This window comes from Centruroides vittatus, unplaced genomic scaffold (assembly GCF_030686945.1).
Source record: "Centruroides vittatus isolate TY-2023 unplaced genomic scaffold, ASM3068694v2 contig_2289, whole genome shotgun sequence".
Classification (NCBI taxonomy): domain Eukaryota; kingdom Metazoa; phylum Arthropoda; class Arachnida; order Scorpiones; family Buthidae; genus Centruroides; species Centruroides vittatus.
Window position 1 is genome coordinate 10,959 of NW_027121428.1, and position 15,710 is coordinate 26,668.

General features: G+C 33.8%; 1 long non-coding RNA gene across 1 annotated transcript; it reads left to right on the forward strand.

Annotated features, from left to right (window-relative positions):
- The first annotated feature begins 549 nt into the window (after positions 1-549).
- Positions 550-1,879, forward strand: LOC136971044 (uncharacterized). Its single transcript, XR_010880091.1, has 2 exons — positions 550-1,480; positions 1,557-1,879. It is a non-coding gene; the product is annotated as an uncharacterized lncRNA (long non-coding RNA).
- The last annotated feature ends 13,831 nt before the right edge of the window (positions 1,880-15,710 follow it).

A 15,710-nucleotide genomic window follows, 5' to 3' on the forward strand; every position in this document is an offset into this window, starting at 1 on the left:
GATTTTTCGAAATTTCTCCCCACGGGGAGAGGGACAGGATTAAGGCTTAACACTTCCATCAACAATGGAAGTGTTAAGTAACAATGGAGAACAAGAGAAGGCGACGTGCAAGATTTACGGGCGCTGGAGGAAAAAAAAAAAAGTAATATGTTAGAACATATTCGATTTTCAAATTTAAACAGATTAATTCGGTTTTTCTCGACTTTTCTTCTTTAGAACATTCGATGAAAATCGAACGATACAATCAGAACACGTCGTGAAAATCGAACAATATTACAATATTCGATTTTCAAATTCGACCTTTTATTAAAAATATTTAGTTTGTTGATGAAATTACTCTTTTTCTTCTGTGACTATAACGTAATAATCTTAATCTTCGCTATTATTACTTTTGCCCGAGCAACGCCGGGCCTATCTGCTAGTAATTTTATATTTTACATTCCAAAATGAACATATATCTTCGTTATTTTCTCTTACATCTGTGAATTTAGTATTTCAAACTGACCTTCAACTTAATAGTTTTTCGTAATGCAGGGCCGAAGCCATCGGGGGGGTGCGGCGGATGCTACGCACCGGGGCCCCGCGATTGAGGGGGCCCCAACATTATCAAGAATGCACACGAAAACTTGACAATATTCCTATCGTTATCAGTATGACGAAAAGTACATTTTATCGTAAACATTATTATTGTAGATCTCTGAATTTCGACAATCTTTAAACTAATTCTCGATGATGCGAATGTTTAGTTTTTGTTATTTGATTCGGGGAACTCCCGAGGATCCCCACCTAAATTCGACTTTTTAAAAAAAATTTCAAAACCATATAGCCCGCGTTAAGAAATGAAAATAATACTGTGGCCGTCGGCCATATAAAATTATACGATTTATGTATTCGTTTGTCATAAAAATTTGTCTTTCCACTTTTTTCCCGATACTACAAATATTCGAGTAGAAAGTAACCGGTTTCGACTTATTTCTACTTAAGAAGTAGTTAAATAATTAAGCGATTAGGGAATTGGGGACATAAACAAAACCCCGATGAAAGAGCCGGAATATTACTTAAACAAAAGCTTAACCGAACCAATATACAGCCGAGTATAGTGGGGACTGATTTCTTCGAAATATTGTATTAGATGTAATAAAGACAAATTTTTCCAATTCGACGAGAGTGACCGAAAAGTTGTAAATTTTGGAAATTTCCGTGGACAACACCTGGTCCTAAAACGAATTAGTTAGAAAACAAATGACTTTTAAGTTTAACATATTTAGATTTTTACGGCTATGGTGAGAAACGTTTAAAATTTACAACAGCCCTGTCGCGTCCTTTGAGATATACTAGTGATGCGACAAAAGAGGTATTTGACATTGACCGGTATCAGCACCCTGGGGATTTGGCAGTCCTCTGCAACCGTCTTCGATTCCATCCATTAGCCACTGGTAGGGAGCTATTTGACTAAGTACATTGTTTTAAAATTTTAAAAGTAAAGAATATTTTATATCTTTATGTACTGTACGTTTCTTTGCAAAGCTATATTTAATTATAATTTTCTTTAAAAGTATATTCATATAATTGAAGAATATTTTGTATGTACCAGTACATCCACCACATATTTTATTTCACCGAGTAAGTTTTTATTATTTTACTTTTAATTGTAGCCCTTATATCGTGGCTAGCGATTCGGAATGTAATCGTGATATTAAAAATGCATTTAGAGAAGTCTACGGTTTTTACTGGCTTATCGAATAAACGATACGAATGGAGCCTAGACCATCACTGACGCGCAATTGACTGATTGCCCCTGGATGTCGGCTTCTTACAGAAACACAGCTTCCCTATCATCAAATGTCACGGCACGCCCCTGGTATATAATCGTAGTTTTAATGTTTCTTTTATAATTTCTTCTATCTTTTTTTGTCTGTCTTATTTCTGGAACTTTCGGTCTGACTACAGCCTACAGGTGGGTCCTATTGACAAAGCCGGCGCTTCCTTTGTTTTCCCTCTGTAAGGTGTTGACCTTACAAGTGGTATTACCCGACCGCACGTGGGTCCAATTGACAAGGTCGCGCTTCTTTTGTTCCCACTCTGCTAAAAGATCAATACTTTACAAGGAGCCTCCGAGAAGTTGTGAGAGTTCGAGTTCAGCACGAGAAAGAAAGACGTGTCATACTACAAAACGTTTAATTATTGTTACATCTAATCATGTCCATGCCAAGGAAATATCCCTCTGGGTGTCAAAAAAGAAAATTAGCAGAAAAGAAAAAAGTAGAAAAGCTAAATTTCAAGAAATCACAAGTAGATCTGTTTTCTTGGCTACGAAGTAATTCCAGCAATGAAATTGTTTCGACTTCAGAAGTTACAGTTCAAGCTTCAACTGGAGAAGAAAGTTCCGCACAAACTACACAGTCTTGCAATGAAAATGTTGAAACTGTGAAATTCGTTGAAGAACCGCATGTTTATACAAATATGATCGAATCAGAAAATAACGTCGAAAATGACAATAACGAATATGATCAAATGAACATAAGTGATCCAGATTTATGGCCAAGTATTATAACTGATAAGTTTCGAATGTTTTGTGTTAAAACCGGACCTGTACAACACAAAGGAGTTTTTGCTAAGAATGATGAAGGTAGGTCATTTTCCACTACGTACTACTTTAAAAAAATGCCAAATGGTGAAACCCAGCTTCGCAGCTGGTTAATTTATTCAAAAACGCAAGACTCGGTATTTTGTTTTTGTTGTATACTATTTTCTAAAAGAAGAGGAAATGAACAATCTACACGGTTTATAGGTGGCTATAGTAACTGGAGAAAGCTGTCAACTGTAATTCAAGATCATGAGCGTTCTATTTGTCACTTTAATTCGTTTATTGCTTGGAAAGAATTACTAAAACGACTAAATTTATGTTCGACTATTGATGAAACTAATCAAGTTAATATAAATAAGGAAACGGAACGACTTAAATTACTATTTCAAAGAATTGTAGATGTGATTCTATTTTTAGCATGTAATAATCTTCCACTTCGAGGAACCCATGAAATAATAGGAACGCCTAATAATGGAAATTTTTTAAGTTTAATCGAATTTTTAAGTAAATACGACTCTGTGTTAATGGATCATATAAACAGAATAAAAAATTCGAAAAATAGAATTGTGCATCATTTAGCACATAGATCACAAGAACAAATTATTTCTGCGTTAGGAGATGAAGTCCTTAACAAAATTAAAAACGATATAAAAGCAGCCACATACTATAGTGTCCAAATGGATTGTACTCCTGATATTTCCCATAAGGAACAAACTTCAGTTATTATTAGGTATGTAAATTTTGAAGAGAAAAGATTAATTATAAATGAGTCATTTATAAGGTTTATTGAAGCAACTGATGTGACTGGAGAAGGACTAGCAAAAACTCTATTGAAAACATTAAGTGAGCTTGATTTAGATATTATGAATTGCAGAGGGCAGGGATACGACAACGGTAGCAACATGAAAGGGAAATATAAAGGTGTACAATCTAGAATAATTGCTCTAAACCCTCATGCAATATATGTGCCTTGCCTATCACACTCTTTTAATTTATTAATTTGTGATGCCGCTTCCAGCAGTATATATTGTAAAAATTTTTTTGGGATATTGCAACGTTTATATTGCTTATTTTCTGCATCTACAAAGAGATGGGAAATTCTACAAAAACATTTAAACATTACTCTTAAACCATTATGTGACACTCGTTGGGAAGCCAAAATAGATTCGGTTAAAGCAGTGTATACACAGTTTGAACAAACTTGTAATGCCCTAGAAGAATTTATTTATGTAAGTAACGATAATACAGCGGTATCCGAAGCTAAAAGTCTATTGGATTCAATACAAGAAATGCCATTTATTTTATGTTTAGTAGTATGGTTTGCAATGTTGTCTAAAATCAACGCAATCAATATACTATTTCAAGCAAAAACAATTATTCTTGAGTCGGCTTTTAATTTAGTCAATAAAATTAAAACTGAAATCCAAAATTTAAGAACAAAATTTAACACATTTTTAGACGAAGCAAAAGTGCTAGCACGTAATTTAAATATTTCAGAACATTTTCCTGAAAAACGAATACGAAAAAGAAAAAGGTTATATTCCGAAATAGCAGAAGATGAAGTTATAGAAAACCCGGTAGAGGAATTTAGATGTTATTTTTTTTAACACTCTAATTGATACGGTTATTGTACAAATAGAAGATAGATTTAAAAGTATACCAAATATTATTTCTGATTTCAAATTAATCACTGATATGAAAACCTTAGAAAAACATGAATTAGAAAAATGTTCCAAAAACTTTGTAAATTTTTATAACAAAGATGTAGATGAAAACCTAATCCAGGAAATTGGTTTGCTACGGGATTTGATTTTGAATGAAAGGGATGTAAATAACGCACAAGATATATTGCAATACATACTAAATAATAATTATAATGAGTTATTTCTAAATGTATTAACTGTATTAAAACTTTTCTTTACGTTGCCAGTTACTATAGCAAGTGCTGAGCGCTCTTTCAGCAAATTAAAATTAATAAAGAATTATCTTCGATCCAGCATGTGTGCAGAACGCTTAAATGCACTTGCTATATTAAGCATCGAAAAAGAAATTGCAAAAAATTGTAATTTTTCTGAAGTAATTAATGTATTAGCAAGAACAAAATTACGCTTTAAATAAACATGCATTAATATATGTTCGTGTTTGTAAATTTTTTTATTTTAGAAAAACATTTGGGCCCAAATAGTTTCTTGCACCCGGGCCCCTTTATCGAGAAGGCCGGCCCTGTTCGTAATGTAGACTGTAATAAATATTTCGACGAAAAGCTACTAATTATTCTTTCGTCACACATGGATTCATCTAGAAACAAAACCTCCTTGAAATGTTCTTGGTTAAATCAAACTCTTTATATTATATAAGTGTTTGCAATTCCACTTATAAAGGTCGCCTTTGGTGGCCTGTGTCAAAGAAACCGCCCGACTGAGGTAATTGCTCCCACCTGGGGTCGGGGCCATAAACGGCCGGAAGAATCAAAGGTGTAGCGTCTCCACTTAAGGGACAATGTGTTGGCCACGTGCCGGCCAGCTTGAGAAAACAAAAATAAATAAAGCACGGACGCAAATGTGAGCTACGTCGGCGGGGGATAGGGCGGACGTCTTGGAAGGCTCTAAGAAGGGGAAGGAAGTGATTGGTCGCAGGAGGCAGTGCCAGAATCCCTTAAATTGGAAGGGTGGCAAAAAAGCGAGGAGAAAGGGCGAGGGACCTGGTACGTGGCGGTCTCTAACAACAGGCAGACCTTTGAGGCGGATAGAGAGAGTGTTCTCCTCTTAGAAAGTCCTCTGGAGAAAGGTTGTTGTAGAGACGGACGGCCACGAGGTTAAGCCATCTCCGGAAGAGTGACTCGTGTTCCCGGGCCAGCTAAGTCGACGTGCTGCATCACAGCTTCGATACTGTAGTGTACGTAATGCTATTACATAGTGTATATCTTTGTAAATATTTGTAAATAAACTGTATATAACTAATTATCGAGTGTGGAGGTGTGATCTTTCAACGGACCATCAAACGGACAATCTCGAGGCGTAAAGAACGACTCGGGACGGAACACTTGTAAAGATCACGTGACGAGGTAGAAGGATCTTGCACTTCCACTGTTCAGCTTTTCTTAGAACTAACCATTTACATCTATAGTCGGTGAAAAAATCGGGGGCAAGTCCGTATGGATCAGAAATATTATAAATATTAAATTTGTTATTAATAGAGATAGACAAATATTTAAGGACAAATACTCGAATACTTTAAAATATTGGAGTATTTGTCCTACAATAAACGAGATCTCCAATATTGCATTTATAAAAAGTAAATTCGAATACTACGAATACCTCCAATATCGTACGATCACGGTGGCTGATGTAGAAGAACCAAAGAGGGCTACTTACTCAAAAATTAGTAATATTTGAATAACTAATAAATACATTTTATTAACACGTGCAGAATGATTATATTATTGACGGTCCGATAATCCACATTTGCCATCTTAAATGTTTATAAAAACGTCTTGAAGTTGAAACAAAAATATTACGTTTTTTTGTCAACGTATCCCTTTACAGAGCCTGGCCTAGGAGTATTTTCACCTGAGGCAGAAGGATAAATGTCCGCTCTTATCTATACTTTTTTATTTATAATAAGTATTAAATAAAAATAAATAATTAAATGATTTTGGAAACAAAATATATTTATTAGTTATTAAATAAAAAAGTCGCAGAACGCAGAAATAGTACAACAGTAGTAGGAACATAAAATTGCACAATTTACGAATAAAATCACAGCAACATTAACAAAATAAGTATTACACGTGAGATTAATTATAATATTACAAATTTTTAGTAATTTAATTTAATAAAAGAGACAAAATAATATCAATAATACAAATATAAATAAATGCCCAATTAAGAATCTTTTTTAAAAGTTTTACTTTTCTTGCTTTTGGTGAAGCAAATTCATTAATTATTTTATCAAAATTGATTTGTTTTGTAAATTCCTGCTCGATTGATAAAATTTCCCACATTTGACAACTTTTTCTGAACAAGTGGCGATCTTAAATGTGCTTTGATAACTATTAGTTTACTGAAACCTCTTTCATCGGAAGCTACAGTAACAGGTAGTGTTAGGAGTATTCTCAATGCAACTTCTAAATTTGGATAAGACTGAACTAAACTATATTCATTAATCGTTTTTAAAAGACGCTTTCTGCATACAGACCACGTCTCTTCAGCATTTTAGAATTAATTTGTGACAAAATAAGAATCATGCTATATGCTGGTTTTCGATTTCTTGTTTTCTTAAATAAAATTCTACAGTTGAGGAGAATGAGAAGAATTACAGCTACAAGTTTGGTTCTTTTAAAAACGATTAATGAATATAGTTTAGTTCAGTCTTATCCAAATTTAGAAGTTGCATTGAGAATACTCCTAACACTACCTGTTACTGTAGCTTCTGGTGAAAGAGGTTTCAGTAAACTAATAGTTATCAAAGCACATTTAAGATCGCCACTTGTTCAGGAAAAGTTGTCAAATGTGGGAAATTTTATCAATCGAGCAGGAATTTACAAAACAAATCAATTTTGATAAAATAAATAATGAATTTGCTTCACCAAAAGCGAGAAAAGTAAAACTTTTAAAAAAGATTCTTAATTGGGCATTTATTTATATGAGTATTATTGATATTATTTTGTCTCTACTATTAAATTAAATTACTAAAAATTTGTAATATTATAATTAATCTCACGTGTAATACTTATTTTGTTAATGTTGCTGTGATTTTATTCGTAAATTGTGCAATTTTATGTTCCTACTACTGTTGTACTATTTCTGCGTTCTGCGACTTTTTTATTTAATAACTAATAAATATATTTTGTTTCCAAAATCATTTAATTATTTATTTTTATTTAATACTTATTATAAATAAAAAAGTATAGATAAGAGCGGACATTTATCCTTCTGCCTCAGGTGAAAATACTCCTAGGCCAGGCTCTGTAAAGGGATACGTTGACAAAAAAACGTAATATTTTTGTTTCAACTTCAAGACGTTTTTATAAACATTTAAGATGGCAAATGTGGATTATCGGACCGTCAATAATATAATCATTCTGCACGTGTTAATAAAATGTATTTATTAGTTATTCAAATATTACTAATTTTTGAGTAAGTAGCCCTCTTTGGTTCTTCTACATCAGCCACCGTGATCGTACGATATTGGAGGTATTCGTAGTATTCGAATTTACTTTTTATAAATGCAATATTGGAGATCTCGTTTATTGTAGGACAAATACTCCAATATTTTAAAGTATTCGAGTATTTGTCCTTAAATATTTGTCTATCTCTATTAATAACAAATTTAATATTTATAATATTTCTGATCCATACGGACTTGCCCCCGATTTTTTCACCGACTATAGATGTAAATGGTTAGTTCTAAGAAAAGCTGAACAGTGGAATTGCAAACACTTATATAATATAAAGAGTTTGATTTAACCAAGAACATTTCAAGGAGGTTTTGTTTCTAGATGAATCCATGTGTGACGAAAGAATAATTAGTAGCTTTTCGTCGAAATATTTATTACAGTCTACATTACGAAAAACTATTAAGTTGAAGGTCAGTTTGAAATACTAAATTCACAGATGTAAGAGAAAATAACGAAGATATATGTTCATTTTGGAATGTAAAATATAAAATTACTAGCAGATAGGCCCGGCGTTGCTCGGGCAAAAGTAATAATAGCGAAGATTAAGATTATTACGTTATAGTCACAGAAGAAAAAGAGTAATTTCATCAACAAACTAAATATTTTTAATAAAAGGTCGAATTTGAAAATCAAATATTGTAATATTGTTCGATTTTCACGACGTGTTCTGATTGTATCGTTCGATTTTCATCGAATGTTCTAAAGAAGAAAAGTCGAGAAAAACCGAATTAATCTGTTTAACTTTGAAAATCGAATATGTTCTAACATATTACTTTTTTTTTTTTTTCCTCCAGCTGCCCGTAAATCTTGCACGTCGCCTTTCTCTTGTTCTCCATTGTTACTTAACACTTCCATTGTTGATGGAAGTGTTAAGCCTTAATCCTGTCCCTCTCCCCGTGGGGAGAAATTTCGAAAAATCCCTTCTTAGTGTGCGTTTTGTGACGTACCGTAACTATGTACCAAATTTCAACTTTCTATTCTTAACCGTTTGGGCTCTTAACATTTCCATTGTTACGTAACACTTTCCATTGTTAAACACTTCCATTGTTGACACTTCCATTATTACTTCACACTTCCATTGTTGCTTCACACTTCCATTGTTACTTAACACTTCCATTGTTGATGGAAGGGTTAAGACTTAATCCTGTCCCTCTCCCCCGTGGGGAGGAATTTCGAAACTCCCTTCTTAGTGTGCGTTCTCGTGTCGTACCCTAACTGTGTACCAAATTTCAACTTTCAACTCCTAACCGTTTAGGCACGTCTCGATAATGTATATAGAAGCTTTAATCCTGTCCCTCTCCCCCGTGGAGAAGAATTTCGAAAAATCCCTTCTTAGTGTGCGTTTTCGTGATGTACCCTAACTGTGTACCAAATTTCAACTTTCAACTCCTAACCGTTTGGGCTCTGCGCTGATTATTATTATTATTATTATTATGTTGGGTTAAGTGAGATATACTCGGTCAACACCGGTGGTTGTGTACCATGCCGGACCAAAGTCAAGGCATAGTAACCAAAACAGAAATTAAAGAAGTGTATCAGTGTGTGTGTCTGTATTCAGGAATTTTCTCACAATATGACATGTATTCAATATAGTGGCCTTCTGTAGTGTGATGTATGTGTTTCTATTCAATTCTAATGTGCCCAGGCTTTTGTGTAGTGTGTGTGGTATGACACCTGTAGAGGAGAGAACAACAGGTACAATAAGCACCCTATTCATCCTCCACAGATGCCTTATTTCCTGGGCGAGTTCTGTGTACTTGCTAATTTTTTCAGTACATGCGTTTTGTATATTGTGAGTGTTTGGAATGGATATGTCTATAATGTATGTGATTTTATTGTGTTTGTCAATGAGTGTGATGTCTGGTCTGTTGTGGTAAATTGTTTTATCTGTGATTATGGCTCTGTCGTAGTACATTTTGTGCGTGTTGTTTTCCAATACTGTCTGTGGAATGTATTTGTAGTATGGTTCGTGGATGTCTACTAATTTGTGTTTCTTTGCAAGCTCTTGGTGTATTATATTCGCTACTTGATTATGTCTGTGTAAATAATCTGTCTGTGCCAAGAGCTTGCAACCAGAAGTGATGTGTTGTATAGTTTCTGGCATGATGTGACATTTTCTGCATGTGTCATTTGTGAGTGTTGCATCTTTGAGTATGTGTTTTCTGTAGTTTTTAGTATTTATGACCTGATCCTGTATGGCAATCATGAATCCTTCCGTCTCCCCAAAGAGACATCCCCGAGCTAACCAGCTGTTTGACGCAGTTTTGTCAACAAAATCCTGGGCCAGGTCGTAAGGATGCCTGCCATGGAGTGCCTTTTGAGCCCACGATTGCTTAATGGTGTCTATGCTTTTTATATGTTGTGTTGTGTCCATATGATGTGAGTGTAAGTTTAATGGTGTGTTATTTGAGTCTGCTAGAGTTACTGCTTTATGTAATTGTGATGTTTCTTGTTTTTTGTAGAAAAACTCTCGCAGTGACTGTATTTGTTTGTAGTGAAGGTTAACTATGTCAATCAGGCCACGTCCGCCATCTTTACGTGGAAGGGTTAATCTTTCTGTGGCGGATTTAGGATGATGTTGTTTATGCTTAGTAAGTGTTGTTCTTGTTTTCCTTTGGAGTTGCTCAAGATCTGTGTGAGTCCAATGTATAACTCCAAAAGAATATGTGAGTACTGGGATGACATATGTGTTTATTGCTCTAACTGTGTGTTTTGCATTTAACTCTGTTCTGAGAATAGCATTTAACCTACTTTGGTATTCTTTAATTAATCTTTGCTTTATTTGTGTATGTTCTGTTAGTTTGGCCTGTTGGAATCCTAAATACTTATAGAACTCGCCCTTTTCCATGGATTCAATAACGTCTCCATTTCCAAGTGCAAAATCTTCTTTCTTCAGGATTCCTTTTTCTATGTGAACTGTTTTGCATTTATCTAGGCCAAATTCCATTTGTATGTCCTTGGTGTATGAATGTGTGATTTGTAGGAGTTGATGAAGTTGTTTTTGTGTGGATGCATAGAGTTTTATGTCATCCATGTACATGAGATGTGACAGTGTATACTGTGTTGTTTTTTCATGCCTGATATTGTAGCCATATTGTGTGTTATTTAACATGTTGGATAATGGATTCAGGGCTAAGCAGAACCAGAGAGGACTCAAGGAATCTCCTTGAAAAATTCCTCGCCTAATAAAAATTTGGTTTGTTTGTATGGAAGTGTTACTAACCCTGAGATGTAGTGTTGTTCTCCAGTGCTGCATAGTGTTTTGAAAGAATGCAATGAGTGATGGATGTATTTTGTACATGTGTAGGATATGGAGCAGCCAACTGTGTGGAACACTGTCGAATGCTTTTCTGTAGTCTATATATGCCATGTGTATGTTTCTGTGTTGTTTGTGTACTTGCCGTAGAATGACTGAATCTATGAGTAACTGTTCTTTGCATCCCTTGTGATTTCTACGGCAACCTTTTTGTTGTTCCGTTAGAATGTCGTGTTCTTCAATATATTTGTATATTTTGTTTGCGATACAGGATGTCAATAATTTGTAGAGTGTTGGAAGACATGTAATTGGTCTGTATTGTGTGGGGTCTGTGGTATTGTTGTTTTTAGGTTTCATGTAGGTGATGCCCTGAGTAAGAAAATTTGGCATGTTTTGTGGATTGATGATGATGTGTGTTAGGTGTTTAGCTAGTTCCTGGTGCAATGATGTAAACTTTTTGTACCAGAAATTGTGAATGTTGTCTACACCAGGTGTCTTCCAGTTGTGTGTTCTGTTAACAGTGTATTGGAAATCATGTATGCTTATTTCAGCACAGGGCATAGTTGGTATGTTGTGCAAGTTTCTGTTCTCCTCCTCGATCCAGCCTGCTTCAGCATTGTGCGTGACAGCACAGGACCAAAGAGAAGACCAATATGTTGTGAGTTGTTCTTCTGTTGGTGTGCCACTGTGCTGTGTATCAGTGTTTGCTTTGTTATTAATTTGTCTGTAAAAGAGTTTTTCATTGTTTGTAAATAATTTATTTTGTTGTTTTCGTAGTGTACATGTTTTGTATCGTTTGAGTCTACGTGCTTTGGCAGCAAGTTGTTGTTTTAGTGTATCAATGTATTCTGTAATGCGTGTGTTGTGACGTTCATGTTTTGTGTGTGTTTTTATTTTCTTGAAAATGTTTTTGAGCTGTTTCCGTAATTTGGGTGATATGTTGTTTTTAGTGTATTGTGTCAGCCTGCCTAATTGCTGTCTAATGTCATTTATTTGTGTTTATTATTATTATTATTATTATTATTATCATCATCATCAACTCGTCTCGATTATATATATAGAAGATTGAATGAAATTCAGAAATTTCAAAATTTTTAAAGAGAATTTCAAGAAAAATTTCATTCTTGATTAATTAGATACTCGTTTTCTAACGATCGGAAATTAACTTTTTCTGTTCTGTGATTTCTTGAATTGACTAACGTAATTTCTGTTGAGATTAATACCGAAATTTGATATTTTCTATCATTTCAAATAACGAAAATCAGTCAATTAAACTTGCAAATGGTCATTTATTCACTACATTATATCAGAAATGCTTTGGTTTTTTACAGAACAAAATTCTACCGAATTTGGTTCCAGGAAAAAGTCGAAAGCTTCATTTGTTGTCTTCTGCATTTGCGCTATCTTTTTCACCACCGGCGGTTTCCTCTGCTTCTCCTGCCGTTTCTCCAGCGGTTTCTTCCCCTTCTTTTCCTTCTTCTATTGCATCTTCCTCATTTTCCGCAAATGCAACGACCAACAAAAACAACAGGAAGAATACTTGAAGTTTCATTTTTGCAGTGGAATACTTAGATTCTTATGCTGCTAGCCCTTGTATCCACGCTTATATACAGTTTGTGTGTTAAATTCCGCCAATCAGCTTCGCGAATCTGCAACTTTTTGCTCTGGCGAAAAGTAAACAAAGAAAATTTCCTATTTAATCAGCTGAAATATTTACTTCCTCGTGTATCTAATTTAATAAGTATTTTAGCTATTTTGAATTATTAATTTCACGTTAAACGTATAAGTTACTCAATCTTGTATGTTTAGATGAAAGCAGAACAATTATTATAATGCATAAAATTAAATACGGTAATTAGTATTTGGAGTAATAACTTTCAAATATTATAATTTAGAAAGGACAAGAGTGTGAACTTGTGATATTAAACAATTGAATTATTTTTCTTATATTCTATTCACACAAAATTGACTCATCCATTAAAAAAGCATATCAGATCGATTTTTTATCGTTTGGAGAAATTCAACTATAAATACCCGTCACATGATGACGACGATGACGATGATGATCGTGATGATAATGATGATGACTTTATCAGAAGAGATAAGTACGTTATATCAGATTAAAACTTGTCGGAATTTAGTTATAATAGATTAATTTCCTTAGATAATAATGAAATACGCTCATTTAATTTTACTTTTCCGGCGTTTTGTAATCGTATCAAATTTGACCCTCCGGGTCTTTTACAAATTTGGACGATTTGTGATCCCCTGAGCCAAAAATTCAAAAAATGGGAAAAATTCTCGAAATATGAATGTGTTTGTGTGTTGGCGTCTATTTCGTTTAATATCTCAGGATGGGGTATAGATTAAGAAACAAAATTTGGCATGGTAACTTGTATATAAGGAGCATTAAACTGAAGGGGAAGGGAGATACTGGAAGGTCACAGTCAACTGGGAGATGGTCAACTGGGCTACAGTCAACTGGGCGCCGAACATATTGGCGACAAAATAACAGATCAATAATAGACAAAATACAAATTTTTTATTGATTTTCTTTATTAACACAGTACGTTGTTGGGCTGCAGTTTGAAAAACTTGTAGACGTATAAATTTCTACAATCGTTCGCCTTTCTGTCCGCCTGTCCGCCCGTCTATCCCACTGTCTTTAATCTCGAAAACGGAGTTATATAGATGTAAGACTGACTTTTCGGGGAGGCCATTCTATGTAATTTCGTTACTGGCATAGATATTGTTGCAGTAACAAGATTTATCCAGAGTTACTGCATTACATTTTATTTTATAAAGTAATTTTCTTTAAAATATTTAAAGTTAAGACCATATATGGAATCCTTGGGAGAGAGATCTAGATTAACTGTATACGAACGTTCTAAACTAACCGGAAGTCGTGTTATTTAATTCAAAAAATTTCTTCTGAAAAGAGTTAGTTCGATGACCGACACATCTCCATTGCTAACGGAAAAGGACAAGCCACTACTAATTTGAGGTGGAGACAGTGGCGGATTTAGCACTTGAGCAGCCCCAGGCCGCCAGGGGCGGATCTACATAGGGACTAATAGGGCAAGTGTCAAGGGCTCACAAAAATTGAATTATCATCGTAAATATTTAATACTTTTTCATTAACGATGAGCACTTATTGTATCATAAAAATAGTTAATATTAATAATATAATAATAATGTTAATTTATAGTATTATTTGTTTTATTGTAATCAATGTAACGTAATTGATCAGTAATTAATCAATGTAAATATGTCTTTATTTCTTACGTTTTTTTATATAAGATATAAAGTTTGTCATTCAACACCATTTCATAAATAAATATATTTCAACTCTGATTTTGATGTTATTAAAAGTGAATTTTAAACCCCAATTTAAAGACTCTTAATCTAACAAAAAATGGGGCCCCATTGGACTTCAATAAACCCTAGGCCCCGTAAACCTAGATCCGCTCCTGCCCAGGCGCAATTCAATTTTGAGGCTCCCTTTAAATATTTTCACTACCCCTACACCCTATAGTGTGCATTCTACGCGCACGTTTTTTATTCTGGTAGGCACTATACTGGTCCAGAAAAAGTGAGACATAGGGAAATAACGTTGAAAAGGAACCAATATAAAATTACAACCGCATGGCTGTATTTAAAAGGTTACTGTTGTTCAGATTGTATTAATTATGAAAATTGAAACTTATTGGTACAAGAATTATTAAGTTTCAATAGGCAAAAGTGTTAGAAGCAAAAACAAATCTAGTAATTCATGGATATAAAAAATAATTTATTTTTAAATTTACTACTGATTTTTATTTTGAGAGCTGAATTTTAAGGTCCTCTTGATTTATGAGGTCTCAGGTGCGCGATTCGTGCGCCTATGCAGAAATCTGTCACTGAATGGAGGCTATATATTTTAAATTAACTAAATTAAAAATATGGTTAAAATTTTCAGTCCGGCGTTGTGACAATGTCACAATACATAATTGCTCGTCCCAAAACATTTCCTTCCCTTAAATTGAAAATAACTCATAATTCATAGTTCGTAACTTATAGCTCACACCTGATAAGTCTTAACCAAATTTATATTTATATACATTTTATTAATATTTACAAATATATATATATATATATATCAACCAAATCGTACGTTATGAGTGCCTGTAGCGTACACTATCTGGTCAAGTTTTACAAATAGAGTGGGTCTAAATTCTTTCTCGTTTTGCCATTTATAATATATTTAAAAACTCATCTCTACCCTGAAAATTAAGCTTTTTTTTGTCTTTTTTATAATAATTAATCATATAAAAGATAATGCCGTATCATGTCATAACACATGGCGCCACACAAAATTTTAACTGTCAGCCAGTTCATAGTGTTTTCAAACTTAAATATTTTCTTAAACATTAAGCGATTTTTTTATCATCATTCAACGGAATTACTTCTTTTTTTATGATTAAATTTTTCTCTAATATAATTGAAAATTATCCCACTTCGTAACGGTTCCCATAATTTACTGTTCTAGTGCCGGGAATGTCCAGTAAGAGCTCCTATTTTTTCTGAAACATTGTCAAACATGTATGCTGTATATTCAGAACTGTTCTTTTTTAAATTAAAATTACTAAATAAGTGATATGTAATTTCGTTTATATAATAATATAAGACTGCTATTTTAGAATACATAT